The sequence below is a fragment of the Pinus tabuliformis genome, chromosome 4_2, assembly GCF_031772625.1.
Source record: "Pinus tabuliformis cultivar Carrire ecotype Pingquan chromosome 4_2, CPIR1, whole genome shotgun sequence".
Taxonomy (NCBI): Eukaryota; Viridiplantae; Streptophyta; class Pinopsida; order Pinales; family Pinaceae; genus Pinus; species Pinus tabuliformis.
Window position 1 is genome coordinate 1,131,127,948 of NC_142304.1, and position 16,416 is coordinate 1,131,144,363.

Consider the following 16,416-nt stretch of genomic DNA (forward strand, 5'->3'; position numbering starts at 1 on the left):
AAGTACAGTAGAATTTATTATGCATATCACAAGACTGTGTTTTTGAAATCACACAGCAGTTTCGTAGCGCGCTACGAAACTGCTGTAGGTGATGATTTTAAAGTGCAGAGCAGCTAGTGTGATACTGTGAGCGGGAGTTGAGGAAGAGAAGCACCTGTCTATTAATATCACTTACAGCACATCTAAAACATGGCAGCATTCCATACTTGGGGTTATTAAAAGAGCTGAGACATGTTGCTGAACTTTCGGAGAATGTTGGGAGACAGAGATCGTTAAAATAGGAGTACATCTTTTGATCAATTAATGAGCCATCAGCGCTTTCAAGCATCCAAAGTCAGCATTCATTGCATCTGTAGTTCAGTCATCTCAACCCAAGCAGCAAAAGGACATGTGTCAAGAGCCAGAACAGCATCATACTACGAGGAGCAAAGATTTTGGATTTTGATTAAATGAAAACCATTTATAATTTCAGTTTAGCCATTATGTAATTAATAAATTAGTTATGCACTAGATAAGGATAGTCAATAGCCACCTTCGAGGCTCCCCTCATGCTGGAGGAGGAAGCTCGAGGAGATTTAGTTTGCTTGCCTATATATGGATCAATGTTGGATGTAGAAAGGGTTGGACATTTTATACAAAAACAGAGTTATTTGGGCCATTGTAAGACTTGTGACAGTAATAGTAAAACAGTGTTGATTTCTTCTCAAGATTCTCGATGGATTATTGTGTTCAAATATAATGATGGTGTTTTATATTTTATGTTCTTTTACAGCCTTGTTGTAACACAATCACTCAGAATTCATAATCTTATGCTCTGACTTCCTGTGTGTTTGGCAAGCTGTGGTTTTGATGGAGTATGTTTGACATGTAATGCAAAGAGCCTTGACTTCCATGAAATGACTATGTTTTTCTTGTTTACTTAGTATATGAGACTCCATAGCCCAATGAGAACCAGTTTGATATGTTTCCAACCAGCTTTTGCTTTCATGACTGAGTAAAGAGTTAGCCGTCTGTTGTAGTGAATGATTTTTATCAAGAGTTTGTGAGAGAGCCCTCTCTGATCAAAGAGGCTAATATTTGATCTAAAGTTAGGTTGAAAGAGTTACATGAAATCTTGCTTGGTTGCAGCCCTCAGTAGTGATTTTGTGTTAACATTTTGGTGCGTCTGCCGGGAGCTTAAGATTGAATTTCTGAAGGTAGCAGGAGTTCAAATGATTTTCAAGGCTGCAAAACTACCTTGGCGACTCCATTGTTGAAGAATTCAAGGTTTATATATTCATGGTGATTCCACTGGAGTTATGAAAGACCCAGAAGCTGCTCTTCTTTGTTCAAGGTATGCATGCATAGATTTCTCAGGAATTCATGGTTTCCCAAATCATTTTCCCAAGGATGCATACTTTCTAAGGAATGGTCCAAAATTCAATGGAGAGGATTTAAGTTTAACCTTGAATCATATATCAGATTTTTGTGAATTTACACAGCTTCTTAGAGTTAAACATGAGGATGTTTGCATTATGTTATTCTATGATTCACTTCAAGAGAAATGCAAACAGTGGGTTGAATGCTTGCCTGCCGAATCCATTAAGTCATTTCAAGACCTTTGGCTTATGTTTTTGGAGGAATGGACAGATAGGACAGAGGTGGTGGCAGACTCTCCCTCAATTGAAGGTTTTAAACAATGGAATAATGATCATAGTAAAGAAGAAACAAATGAATCTTTTTCTTTGTCCTTATCTTCATATCTGAAATCCTTTGACTATAAGTCAGAAGATAAGATGAAATTTTTTGATGAATTTGCCAAAGATATTGAGAAAGAAATTGAAGGTTTAGAAGGACAAATTCAGGCATACAGTTTTCCTGATTATGATTATTATTCTCAGAAAATTTTTATGGCTGAACGCAAGGAGACTATGTTGGTTCCTTTCTCTTTCACGATGGAGGAACTGAACACTGTGGTTGAAGATCAGTTTGCACAGCTGGAAAGTTACAACGAAAACCAAGCTGATTATGTATTCTGGGATCCTATAGCTGATTACATGGAAGAGTTTTACTCTCCAGTGTTTCAGTTTTCCTATGAAGATCAGAGACAATTTCAGTGGCAGCGGTCATTACATTATCACATTGGCTCTGAAATCCGATGCAGTCAGAGACAATTTCAGTGGCAGCGATCATCACACTATCACATTGGCTCTGAACTCCGGGACAGTCAAAGAAATCAAATGTCAGATAAAACAAATGATTGGCTGCATTGGAAGTTTCATATTGATTGAGCAGAAGGAAATTGAAATTGTTAGGGTAGGTAGGTATAGGTAAATGCAAATAAGCTCAAGATCAACTGAGCATTTTTCATTAGAAGAAGCTTTCCTTCTCCTACAGTCATGCTGGTCAAGCAAATTTCTGTTTGTCAAATAAATTCTGTAAGGCACTGGAACTGCGGGTTCTTAGTGCACCACAAGGGCACACTATCCCAAGTGGAGCCACTGTTATCACTGAAAACGCTGTTGCCAAATTTTTTTTAGCTTAGCTTAAAGACAGGGTGTTTTCGCAGCGCATAAATCTGTTAGCAGTTTCGCAGCGCCATATGTTTTAGTGATTTCGTAGCGAAAACACTGACCTTACAATGGCTGCGCTACAAAATTGGGAAATGACAGATATTTAAGGTGGTCTAATGGCTGTGAAAGCATTTTTCAGAAAGCAACCTGATGTGCTTTGTATCTTATGCTAGTGCAAAGACCTAAGAAATTCTTTTGATGTCTAACAAGGCAGTAAAGAGTTTGTAGTGGTTGTCAGAATATTTCATTGTGATTGGTTTCAGAGCTAAATGTGTAGCTCTGGTTGAATGTACATGGCTGCTATTCTCCAGCCACTTGGTGAATATCCCGTTGCCTCTTTAGCAGTAGATTTGTCAAGATTGTGCACTTGAAACATAATCATCTCTATTAAACACCTCTGTGGTAGCACCTTTAATTCTATCATTAGGGCTGGCTACCAAGGATGATGGTTCCCCTTCAGAAAGTAAAAAAGATGGAGTTTCCTATATCAAATATTGGAGATGCAATCAAAGCACGAGATGCCCTCTATTTTTGGCAAAATATGGTCTATGTTGAAGATGTGGAGGAGAACAGATCAAACACTGAGACTATATTTGATAATATGTCTGAGGTTAATCTACAAGTACAAATAGATGAGTCAATGGTGGAAATTTTAAAATGCACCGGAGATGAAATCAGATTCAATCCTGTGGAGCAGGCCACTGCGTGTTCAAGTTCGTTTGGAGACATCGAATTTGACAGTGATAATGATGGTCCAGGCTCTGGAATGTGTGATGCTTCTGAAGTAGAATTAGAGTTGCGTAATGGTAATGGAGCTGCAACTTCTGTAGAAGTTGATGCAAGTGGATTAATGATGAGAAAGGCAATGTAAGGAATGCAGTTGAAGCCGCTTCAATGTTTGCTGGTTTTAAGATTGTCCTAGAAACTAACTATGACATGCAAAATCTGGGTGAAACAGAGACTGCTTGTATTTCAAATAATGGACCTGTTGATGTCATTAGTATGAATGGTGGATTTGTTTCTTTCTTGAATACGTGGGAGCAGGTTCATGAATCTTGTTTTGATCTGCATTTTAGTAATGTAAATGAAAAGGATTCATCAACAATGTTTGAAGTCCAAGGTTTGGTCGTTTGCTGGGAAAATTTTCCAATGAACGCTAGAGCAGAGAGGCAGTTAATCATGTTCAAGTTATTGTGGCGCCTTTATAGCTGCCAGATGTTCAAAAGTTGCCACACGCTAAATTGCGCATGCATGCATTGAATTTTAAAAAAAAAAGGGCATCTTGACACGGCAGGCTATGTCGGTAAAAACATGTTTATTTGGCGTTGAGCTTCTCAAAAGTCGAATTGCTGTTTTGTTTGTGGCTGTGGGATATTAAATCTTGATGTAAAATATACAGAGTGGTGGCAGTTGTTCGATAGTATGGTGAATCTATATCTCTGCTCGGCGCTCTCCACGATTCACTTGCAGAGCTTGGCAATATTAAGCTTCAACGTTTACCTGAGAAGTACAATGGGTTAGTTTTGACTCTTATGGAATCAATTTCAAGTTTAATTGTTCTAGGAAACAGTTCGGAATTTGGAAAAGCGGTGCTATGGCTCGAGGACCTGAGTATGAGGCAGCAGCATTGTGTGTTGTTTGTAAATTATGGAGCATGCGGAGTCCTTTCGACACGGTCCATGGTATCATGAAGCAGATGCGTTCTTGCAACTCTGTTATACAAGGGAAAACAACTTGTCTTCACAAAAATGGATTTGGGGGATGTGCGGCCATATAAACCCTCGTTGTAAGGGTCCCAACTTCATTCGCCCCACCCAGCCATCTCAAATCTCCAGATGTTTCCTCCGATCGGACTGAATTCGCGTTTCTTGTATGTCTGAGATCCAGGGCACCTGTAACTTTGGTGCAGGCTTGATAGTTGGAAGTGGAATCACGTGGGCTATCCTGACCTCATTTTTATGTGAAGTGGTTTCTGTATTTGGCCTTGACCACTGCACAGATACAGACATTGGTGAAAATTGTGTTAGTTAAGCATCTGTTCAGAATATATTACTTAGAACTGGTCATGATATCGGTGCAATGTACATGCATCTTAAAGTGTTTAAATTAATTGGAAATATTAGAGCATGTGGGCAGAATAATTTTCTGAGCTTACTAAGAGCACAGTAAAGATCATCTAGGAGGATTGAGGGAGAGAGAGGTTCAGTACTCTTACATTCTACCTTGCCAATTCGAAGAATCCCTTGCTGCATTTTATTCGTCTTTTATAACTCGTCATTCACAAAGGAGGACATCAAACTTTGTGCTCAACGAAGTTTATTGGGGGAGAATATGGAAGTACAAACATGTGGAAAGCTTATTGATTTTTTTTGCTTGAAAAGGTTCTCTGTATGAACATCCTGTGTTCAGATTACTTCAAGGAACTGTACAGGCTGAAGATCTACCATGAAGTTATTGATGAGATCTATAATCAAGTTGATCATGTAGAACCATGGATGACAGGGAATTGTAGGGGCCCGTCTACAGCATTTTGTCTTCTCTACAAATTTTTTACCATGAAGTTGACAGTGAAGCAAATGCATGGGCTTCTTAAGCACGAGGATTCTCCATACATAAGATGTATTGGTTTCCTGTACCTGCGTTATGTTGCAGATCATAAGACGTTATGGGGTTGGGTTGAGCCTTATGTTAAGGACGAGGAGGAATTTTCTCCAGGATTAAATGGAAGGATGACCACAATGGGTGTTTATGTTCGTGATTTACTTCTAGGCCAGTACTATTTTGATACACTTTTTCCTCGCATACCGGTACCTATCATGTGTCAAATTACTGCTCATTTGGAACGAATGAATCTTCCTACTCGGCATGTAGGAGTGACTGGTGATACAAATCGCTATGGATCAGATGACACTGCCCGAAGGCCACCATCAGTTAAAGCTGCTTTATCTGTGTCATTTGGCCAGCGTGCACCACATCGTGCTTCTACCCGAGATGCCTCACCTGTGCGTCGAACACTGCCTCGTGACAGGAATGGCAGTGATGCTATTCCAAAATCAACCAATGGTGATCGTTATCATGACAGAGAGAGACTGCCTCGTGACAGGAATGGCAGTGATGCTATTCCAAAATCAACCAATGGTGATCGTTATCATGACAGAGAGAGGAGCAGGGATCCTGATAGGGACCATTAAAAGTACAGTAGAATTTATTATGCATATCACAAGACTGTGTTTTTTAAATCACACAGCAGTTTCGTAGCGCGCTACGAAACTGCTGTAGGTGATGATTTTAAAGTGCAGAGCAGCTAGTGTGATACTGTGAGCGGGAGTTGAGGAAGAGAAGCACCTGTCTATTAATATCACTTACAGCACATCTAAAACATGGCAGCATTCCATACTTGGGGTTATTAAAAGAGCTGAGACATGTTGCTGAACTTTCAGAGAATGTTGGGAGACAGAGATCGTTAAAATAGGAGTACATCTTTTGATCAATTAATGAGCCATCATCGCTTTCAAGCATCCAAAGTCAGCATTCATTGCATCTGTAGCTCAGTCATCTCAACCCAAGCAGCAAAAGGACATGTGTCAAGAGCCAGAACAACATCATACTACGAGGAGCAAAGATTTTGGATTTTGATTAAATGAAAACCATTTATAATTTTAGTTTAGCCATTATGTAATTAATAAATTAGTTATGCACTAGATAAGGATAGTCAATAGCCACCTTCGAGGCTCCCCTCATGCTGGAGGAGGAAGCTCGAGGTGATTTAGTTTGCTTGCCTATATATGGATCAATGTTGGATGTAGAAAGGGTTGGACATTTTACACAAAAACAGAGTTATTTGGGCCATTGTAAGACTTGTGACAGTAATAGTAAAACAGTGTTGATTTTTTCTCAAGATTCTCGATGGATTATTGTGTTCAAATATAATGATGGTGTTTTATATTTTATGTTCTTTTACAGCCTTGTTGTAACACAATCACTCAGAATTCATAATCTTATGCTCTGACTTCCTGTGTGTTTGGCAAGCTGTGGTTTTGATGGAGTATGTTTGACATGTAATGAAAAGAGCCTTGACTTCCATGAAATGACTATGTTTTTCTTGTTTACTTAGTATATGAGACTCCATAGCCCAATGAGAACCAGTTTGATATGTTTCCAACCAGCTTTTGCTTTCATGACTGAGTAAAGAGTTAGCCATCTGTTGTAGTGAATGATTTTTATCAAGAGTTTGTGAGAGAGCCCTCTCTGATCAAAGAGGCTAATCTTTGATCTAAAGTTAGGTTGAAAGAGTTACATGAAATCTTGCTTGGTTGCAGCCCTCAGTAGTGATTTTGTGTTAACAGTTACCATGGGCCAACAGTCTGCATGCTTTGACCAAGGGTCCTCGTTGCTCCATGCTGACCACAAATTGCCATTGTTCAGAGGTTATTTCTGATAAGCTCGACATCCATAGCACTTTGAAACTTTTGTTATGAGTTTTACAGAGCTCAAGAAACTGTAAGAATGTTTGAGGATCCAATTCAAATCATTATATGCAGAAAGGCATCATGAATTGGCAGAAATTTAGACAACTTAAAGGTCAAAATGTGCAAGATTACACCCAAGAATTCATAAAAGAGTCTCTAATGTTAGTTGTAGATTTTCAATCACAAGACACATTGCTGAAGTACATAGGGGGTTTACATAGTTACCTTAGGCATACTATATTAATGTTTAATCCCAATAATATAGATGATGTGTGTGTGAAAGCCACTCATCTTGAGGCAAGAGTGAAAAACACTCCAGAAGAAGGTAGTAGAAAGCCATTTAAGGGTAAAGGAAAAGAAAAGGGTTTCAAAGGGAAGGGAAAGAAAAATGCATCTATTAAGAAAGAAGGACAGAAATTAACATGAAAACATTGTTCCAAAGAGGGTCACGATGAATCTCATTTTTGGAGGCTTCATCCCGAAATGAAACCAAAGAATTCAACAAAAAAGGAAAACAAAATACAACTGCAACCACTTAACAGGATTTGGGATCCAATTCAGGCAATGAAACTAGAATTACAGCCATGGGTATGAAAGGAAAAGAATCCATTGCTAGAAATATTACTTAAAATTCACAAAATGAAACTCCAAATTAAAAGAAGAGGATAAAATTTTTTCACATAAGGTTGATCTCAAAACATAGGAAAATTGATACACTTTTCGATAGTGGCTCTCAATCCAATCTTATCTCTGAAAACATTGTCAAAAGTTTAAACTTGGAAACCATTCAACATCATAAATGATATCCACTTGGATGGGTGTGTGATAATGCACAATTGCAGGTTACTAGAAAGTGTAAATTGAAATTCGACATTACTGGAAATTTCGTAGATGAACTGGAGCTTGATGTTGTGCCATTAGACATATGTGGTATAGTTTTAGGTAGCCCATACCTCTAAGATAGAAAAGCTATCTTCCATAGACATGAAAACAAATATCATGTTCAAATATGGAGTGTAATATATTGTGAGAGCTCATAGCAAGAAACTAAATCTTTCACTTGTTAATGCGAGGCAGATGAAAAGACTAGTGAATTCAAGCAAGAATATTGTGCTTCTAATGATCAAACCAAAGAATGTTGTTGATAATGGATCTTTTAAAGGTTGTGATTCAAAATTGAAATCTGAATTGGTTGATGTAGTTAACCAATATGATGAGATGTTTCAAGAACCAAAAGGATTGCCTCCCAAGAGAGGAATCCAAGATGAGAGACAATTGCCACAAGATTGTCCTCTTCCTAACATTGGCATGTACAACATGTCAGTGATGGAAAGTGCCGAAATTAAAAAGCAAGTTTAAGAGTTGTTGGATAAATGGATCATAAAGCCATCTTCTTCACCATGTGGTTCACCTATTGTTTTGTTTCCAAAGAAGGATGGATCAAGGTGCATGTGTGTGGACTTACGTGCATTGAACAATATTATCGTAAATAACCGTTATCCATTGCCTATAATAGTTGATTTACTTGATCAACTGAAAGATGCAAAGTATTTTACTAAGTTGGACTTAAGGAGTGGCTACCATCAAATTATGATTGTTGAAGGGGACATTTGGAAGACAATGTTCAAAACAAAACAAGTTTTGTTTGAATGGCTAGTTATGCCTTTTGGTTTATGTAATGCTCCTGCTACATTTATGTGTGTGATGAATGATGTGTTTAGGCCATTTCTTGATGAGTTTTTTTATAGTCTACTTAGATGACATCTTAATTTCCAGTAAATTGTGTGATGAACATGTCATGCATCTGAGAAAATTACTTGATGTCTTAAAGAAAGAATATTTGTACCTTAACATGTCAAAGTGTGAGTTTGGAAAAAATTCTTTAGTTTACTTGGGTCATATTGTTGGAGGAGGTGAGTTGAAAATAATTCCCTCTAAGGATAATGTCATTTTGAATTTGCCAAGGCCCAAGACCATTACTGAGGTAAGAATTTTTTGGGAGCAACCCAATATTGGAGGAAATTCATTGCTAACTTTTCTTCTATAGTAGCTTCTTTGCATGCATTGATAAGTGTGAAAATTAATTTTCAGTGGGGAGGCAAGCAACAAAAGACCTTTGATGCATTGAAGGAAAATATCAGTTCAGCGATTGTACTTGGACTTCAAAACTTGAGACAGTCATTTGAGATTCAGACTGATGCTAGTGACTACACCCATGGTGTAGTCCTCATCCAATAGGGTAAGCCTATCTATTTTCATTCAAAAAATTTCAATGGTGCAATGATTAACTATCCTACATATGACAAGGAATTGTATGCATTGGTGTAAAGTGTGAAAAAGTGGAAAAACTACTTGATGGGTAAGGAAACAATCATTCACACTGATCATCAACCATTGCAATACTTGCAATCTCAATCAAATTTCTAGAAATCAACACACTTCCGATGGATGAGTTTTCTTCAACAATTCCACTTGGAAATCAAGTATAAGAAAGATATCTACAATAAAGTTGTTGATATTATTTATAGGCATATTGTTAGTGAAACTACTTTACTCAAGCATAATTATGTTTTGCATGAAAGTTATATTGAGACATATGCATTAGAGAATGACTTTCAGGATGTTTATGCAAGCTTGAGTCAAGGTAACCAAGTAGAGGAATTGGATTATCATTTTCATGATAACTTGTTGTACCATCTTGGTAAGATTTGTATTCCACAAGGAGAAAGAGCCAACATTATAAGAGAGGCACATACTTCTCTTAATGCTGGTCATTTCGTTGTAAGTAAGATGGTGGCACATCTACAAAGGTATTGTTATTGGCCTCGTATGCTTGAAAGTGTGTCACGTTTTATTAAAGGATGTTCATTATGTGCCGCTAGTAAGCCTAGAAATAGGAAGTTAGGACTGTACACACTAGTTCTTGTTCCTTCATGACCGTGGGAGAGTGTTTCTATGGATTTTGTAGGGGGTCTTCCCTTTCCAAAAGAGGTCATGATTATTTGTATGTATTTGTGGATAGGTTCAACAAAATGTGTATTTTGATGCCATGTAAACAGAAAGTTACAACTAAACAAACTCCTCAGTTATTTTTTGAAAATGTATGGGTGCATTTTGGATTTCCCACATCCATTGTTAGTGATTGAGATTCTCTCTTTGTTGGGAATTTTTGGTCAAGCTTGTGGGTATTCATAGACACCAAATTGAAAAAGAGTACAACTTTTCATCACAAACAGATGGTAAAACAGAGGTGGTGAAAATGATAGTGATATAGCTTCTTCATGGGTATTGCAGCAGGCATCCTAAGTTGTGGGATGAAAATTTGCACTATATTTAGCATGTTTACAACCGGGCCAATCACTCTTAAACTCAAACATTTCCATTTGAGGCATGTTTGGGATACCTGCCTAAGTATCCTTTGGATTTCGTTTTTGGCAAAGATGTTGCTATTGATGGTCATAGTGGCATAGACAAAGCAAGAAGGTTCATTGAGCAAATCCAATTGGTATACCAAAGATTTCAAGAACAACTTGCAACGAGCTAAGGAAAGTACAAAGCAATGCATGACAAGCATCATGTAGTTCACAAGTTCCAAGTCAATGATGAAGTTTGGTTTCACATTAGCAAAGAGATGCTCCAAGGAGAAGGTAAAAATATCAAACCAAGTAGATATGGTTCATTCAGAAATTTGGAAAAGATTGGTAACAATGCCTTTATGTTGGATTTACCATCATATATGAAAATTTATGTTGTTGTTAATGTTGACAAATTAAGATTGTATGACCCTCCATTGTTTGAAGATCAAGGATAAAATTCCAAATTCATTTCATAGAGGATTTTTCTCCTGAATACCTTGATGAACTACAACAAGACACCATTATTAACAGAAGAACAAGATCTTCCAAACGAGGGAATGTAGATTACCTTCGAGTGGGGCTCAAAGGAAACAATCCTTCAAAGGACAAATGGATAGAGATTGGAAATGTGAGGGAACTATACCCTCACCTACTGGACAACTGAAAGTGATATTTTGGGGTCCAAAAGGCTTCCAGTGGGGAGGAATGATCAGGTGCTCAAAAATTAGCTCAAATTTAAAAGTTGTTGGATTGGTGTGGAACCTAGATGACCATGTAGTGCTCGTCAACCTAGATTTGGTGCAACTCATTTCACACGAAACAGACTCCATATGAATCCAACAACAAGTTTTGTTCACTTTCCCAAATAGTCGAATTAAGAAAAAAGGGACACCCAATCAGCAGTCTGTACTACTCACTTTCCATCTGTACTGCTGACTAGGTACTAAGGTGGTAGAGCTAACTGCGCAGTTTGACCAGTCAATGGCTTATTTTGGTGAATCATAGTGTGACAAGTGTCATTTTAGTAATAGGTGTAAATGGCATAATTTTATTGGTTGGGGTGATGGCCGACCACGGGCTAACACATGGCCCAGTCGGAGGCCTCCACGTGGCATCCCAGGAGGCCACCAAAACATTTATATAGTCTGGGTGGAGGAAGTGATGGTTGAACCCATGACCTCCAACACACAATGGAGTCCATTGCCAATGCACCAAGCGGATAATACTTAACCATATATGATCGCGCGGTATATTTAAGTTTGGTTGGTGCGAAGTTCGGAGGAAAAGGACAGTTGTGTGGGCCACACAGTTATATAACTGGCACCCCATATGGACACCTTATGTCTAACCCCCAGGGAAAAAACACAACCGCTCGATCATCGTAGGAACCGCCCCATGTGAACACCTTACCTTTAAATGCCAGGGTTATGTGGTGGCTGGAGGGAAAGGGGCCAGCATTGGGGGATAACCCATGGGCACATGGACCCCCCATATGACCATATTTTTAGCATTTTTAGGCCACGATAGCCAAATTAACTATCCGACAAATCCGCCCGGCATTTGGTGGATTTGGTGGCCGTTAGTGGAAAACAGGGTGAAAATGCGAGTTTGGTGTCGCATTTTGGGAAAACTGTAGAGTGAATAGTGGAGAAACTAGGAGAGGTCATAACTTCTCTATTTTTTTACAAAATTAAGTGTAAAAAGAGGCTAGGTAGCCATTTTTGGACATTTTGGACTGATTAGAGTAGGTTACATAAGCATTTGAGCATTGTAAACACATAAATTACACATTTGACTATAATAGAGAGGCCCAAGCCATTGGAAGCTGGACAAATAAGACGTTTCCTAGGAGGGGTGAACTCCTTCAACATGTCCCTATTGTGATGTTTTTCTGGTGATGTTCTATACATTTATATCTTGCTATTTAGTTTCTATTTTATGTTAAATTGCTCATAAAATTCACATAAAATCTCATTTTCACTTGCAATAAACTCATGAATCCTTATGCACAAGAATAGCATTTTATTTATAATCTGAGGAGGATCCTAGCACAAAAAAACTAATATTCCTAATCAGATCAGCCTGCTCCTCCAAATAAGTTTACTCGCTCTATGCTACAGAGAAGTCAAGGCTCTTCACAATACTCCCAAGCTCTTCCTAAGCCTCAGCCTAGCCAAAATATTTTCTCCCAAAATCCCCTTTACATGAGTTATGAGGTTCTATTTATAACAAGGGGGTGGATGACCTTTCAACTCCCCTTTGTGGCCTTTAGACTCCCTCATGACTCTTCAACTTCTTTCAGATGACTCATTACATTACATCATGACTCTTCATATTCCAATATTAAGACTTGGAATTTCACTTTACAAATAATTACAAATAATATTAAATTTTACACTCATATCCATATAAGACAAAATAGGGTAAATACAACTTGACAACCTAACAATAAAAATACTATGATGCTTTAGTTTGGTGAAACTGTAGCTCAACAACTTCCACTTGATTCTTCTCGGTCACAGATTGGTGCCAAGATTCATACTGTGTGATGAAATCTAAAAAATGTGTGATGGTGTCTAGCTGGAAGAAGATTCTAGCCTCCATGGCCTCTGGGTACAATGATTTGGAAGTGTTGGGTGTATGTATTGCACTTAAGCAAACTCCTCAACACTTAATTGTCAACTCAGGGGTTTCGTAAACTTAGAGATGAAGCATAGGCAATGCCAAAAGTGGTATGAACTTTTCCTATTCCTAATCCTACTTTTTAACTTAAATGTTGCAGAATCGGACAGAAAACACTATTAAAGACAATTGACACCAAAGCAATTCTAGTGCTGGAATGTCAAAAAATAATTTGCGACGAAATCAAGTAAAGGAAATTTCACACAACTGGAAGTAATCTTAAATGCTGAAATGAAATACTATGTTTATCTTTAGTATAAATGGCTAACAGTTTAACAAGTGGGCCCTTGTAAGATCTGTTTCCAAATGATCTTCCTTCTAGACCAAGCAATGTGTTCTTGTACTATCGCAATCTTCTTGCACTAGTGCAAGTATAGTACTTATGTGAAAAAAGTATATTTTACCTTCTTTACTAAAGACTTATGGATTTATGGAGGTGCTCTAAGCCTCAAGGCTTAGAGCACTTTATTCTTGTGACAAGAGACCAGCTCTTGCACCAAGACAAAGCTTCCTTCACCAAAATTTCCAATTTACTTTCGAAGGAATTAAAAGACATGTTGAAAAGAATTGCAATTGCAACCTAGATTCTGACATAAATCACATGTGAAAAATAATGCTTTAATTAACAGAGCTTTGCAATGAAAGTAAACTTCATAAAGAAAAAACAATTTGAAATAATCAAGTAGTAATCAAAGTAATTCGCATGCGTCAACTAACTTTCATAAATTCACTTATAACATTTATCTTCCTTTTCCTTAAGTCATAAACTTCAAGTGTAAAGTATTGTGCTGTAATAACGTTCTTTCTTAATTCATGTAAATATCCTTCAGAAGTGTAGTTCTTAAAATTAAGAATGATTACTTGAATTGACAATACGTTTGCTTGCAGGAATAAATGAAATTATTTGCAGGAAAGGAACATGACACTTGTTGTAAAGTAAAACCAGAGTGTAGGAAACTACGTGCGCTAGTACAGGAAGAATCTTCCTGCATGGCCAAAGAGAAAGCAATCTAAGGCAAAAAATTGTAGGAAGGAAATTGCAAGAAAGTAATTTGCAGGAAAGAAATTGTAAGAAAGAAATAAACTTCATTAGACTTCCAAACTATGGATCCATTCACACTTGACTATAAAATGAATTAATCTCAAAACTCTAAAATAAACATAAGAGAAATCAAACCCACGCAACTGCAAATGAATAAATGTTCACACAAACTTTTTAAATGGAAAAATCACAAGGGTGAATGAGCTGGGTTAGCTGGGCCCTAGCCAACTAGCTCGTTTCCTATTTAGGAAATGAGACGATTCAACACTTAATCAAGCATGAAATAGAAATGAAGAAAACATGGTGCGTTCCTTGTATTAACTTGATCAACAAATATACATGATAGTGTGAATCCAGCCCAGAACAAAGGGTGATACAAAATTACAAAGTAAAGAAAATTACAACTCAGAGATCGCTAACCTGGCTTTACCTATAGTCTACATTATATGTAGTCTCTCGTCGTAGCCATATTATGCTAATTACAGTCATTTCCTATTAAAGCCTTTTAGCTTAACAGACTAACAAATGAACTTTGCAAAACTAGCTATTGGTTATAATAAAATGCAAACTTTGCTAGCTATGGACCATATTATTGGCAATAATACCTAACTATACGCCACCAATGTCCATCCTTGGATAGTCTGCAACCAAACTAAGAGTCATGGATCAAAAATCCCGCGTGGAATGTCACAGAGTTCACAGAGCAACTTGTTGGTAGTACAGGAATCTGCCTGCACTAATCACGCTAAATAATTATTAACACTTAGTTCTTCAAATACTTTTAGGAAATTTAAACATAAGTTATAAGAGATACTAAAAGTTATGAAATCTTGTAAAGAAATTAATAAAGCACTTAATAAATATTAATTATGAAATACAAAATATATGTAGGAATAAATGATTATCTTGGACTAGTGCAGGAATGAGAGGCTTAAATAGAGATAAAACAGAGGTTAAGGCTTATGGGAATAAGGTAAAAATAGAGAAATTTGGGACACCAACATCCTCCCATCCCTAATTTGTTGTGTGTCCTCACACAACATTTTACCTTCTGCAAAAAATATTCAAAAATGAATGACCAACTCTCAATCTTGTACTTCAATACTTATCCCTTCTTTCACTACCTTTGCCTTTTTACCTCGGGCTACTTTCAACTGATTAGTCACCTTCGTGAGTCGTTTGTAGCACTTGGAAGCTCGATACTTCCATACTTTCACTTGGATTTTCTGCTTCTTAACTTCTGCGAGCAACTCTACCTCACCTTGCTTTTGCCAATTTTTCTCCTTCATGACCTGGTTCAAAGCAACTAGGTCATGAACTTGTTGCTCTAATTCCACTATTTGGTTGTTCAGGTAGAGGGTAGAGGGCTCCATGCTCAAATCCTCTAGTGTAAATACCTTCTCTACAATAGACTCAAAGCAAGTCCTGTCATTGTTTAGACTAAGGTTGTCCAGCATTTTCATTATGACATCGCCAAAAAAAAACTCATCTAGGGTTTCCTTATCACCAAGGGTTTTGATTCCTCCCACAACCTTCGTGCCAAGCTGTTATAGACATATTTGGGCACTGCAAACCCAATCATATATGTCCATAAGCCAAGGGCTTCTAAGTCCATAAAAGTGTTGTTTCATACCCTAAAGGAGCAAGTTCAACTGATTACATCATCTACCAGAAGTTCTCCATGAAAAACTACTCAGAACTGGTCAAAGCAAGACCATACAGACTGCCCAGTGCTAAGGGTGCGATGCATCTCACCCACCACATGAAAAAAGTGTGATGCATACTGGAAATCCCTTCTGTAGGGTATGATGAGCGAGAGCAGACAAAAGGCACAAGCAATTTTCTAGGTGGAGACCCTAAGAATATTCTAGAAGCTGCTCATTTGACACTTGCCTCTCTAAATTTGCCCAAGGATGAGTAAAAGATCATGAAATATCCAAGTGAAACCAAGAACTATCAGAGAGATGACACTAATCAAAATCCCAGGAGCTGACTCACCCCCCTGCAAACATCTATATATGGATCCCTCATCCCAGAGATCCAAAGGCTGGAATTTTGGATTTGCAAGGAAGTGTTGTTGGTTTCTCTTTGAAGAAATTGTTGGGTGATCTTGCTTTGTATGAGGTGAAGAGGGCTTTCATGCTGGGAGGATGGCATTGGGTCAAACCAAGTGGTTGTAATTCTCTCTTCTACTACTTCTATCAATAAAGATATTTGAGTTTTCCTCCATATGCTTGTGTATCCTTGAATATTATGTTGATATATGCATTTGTATGGTCAATATATATATGATCCTATATTGTTTACAGTGATAG

The 16,416-nt window shown here is 37.7% G+C and overlaps 1 pseudogene; it reads left to right on the forward strand.

Annotated features, from left to right (window-relative positions):
* The first annotated feature begins 4,323 nt into the window (after positions 1-4,323).
* LOC149173650 (pre-mRNA splicing factor SR-like 1 pseudogene) lies at positions 4,324-5,743 on the forward strand (annotated as a pseudogene).
* Positions 5,744-16,416: the final 10,673 nt, after the last annotated feature.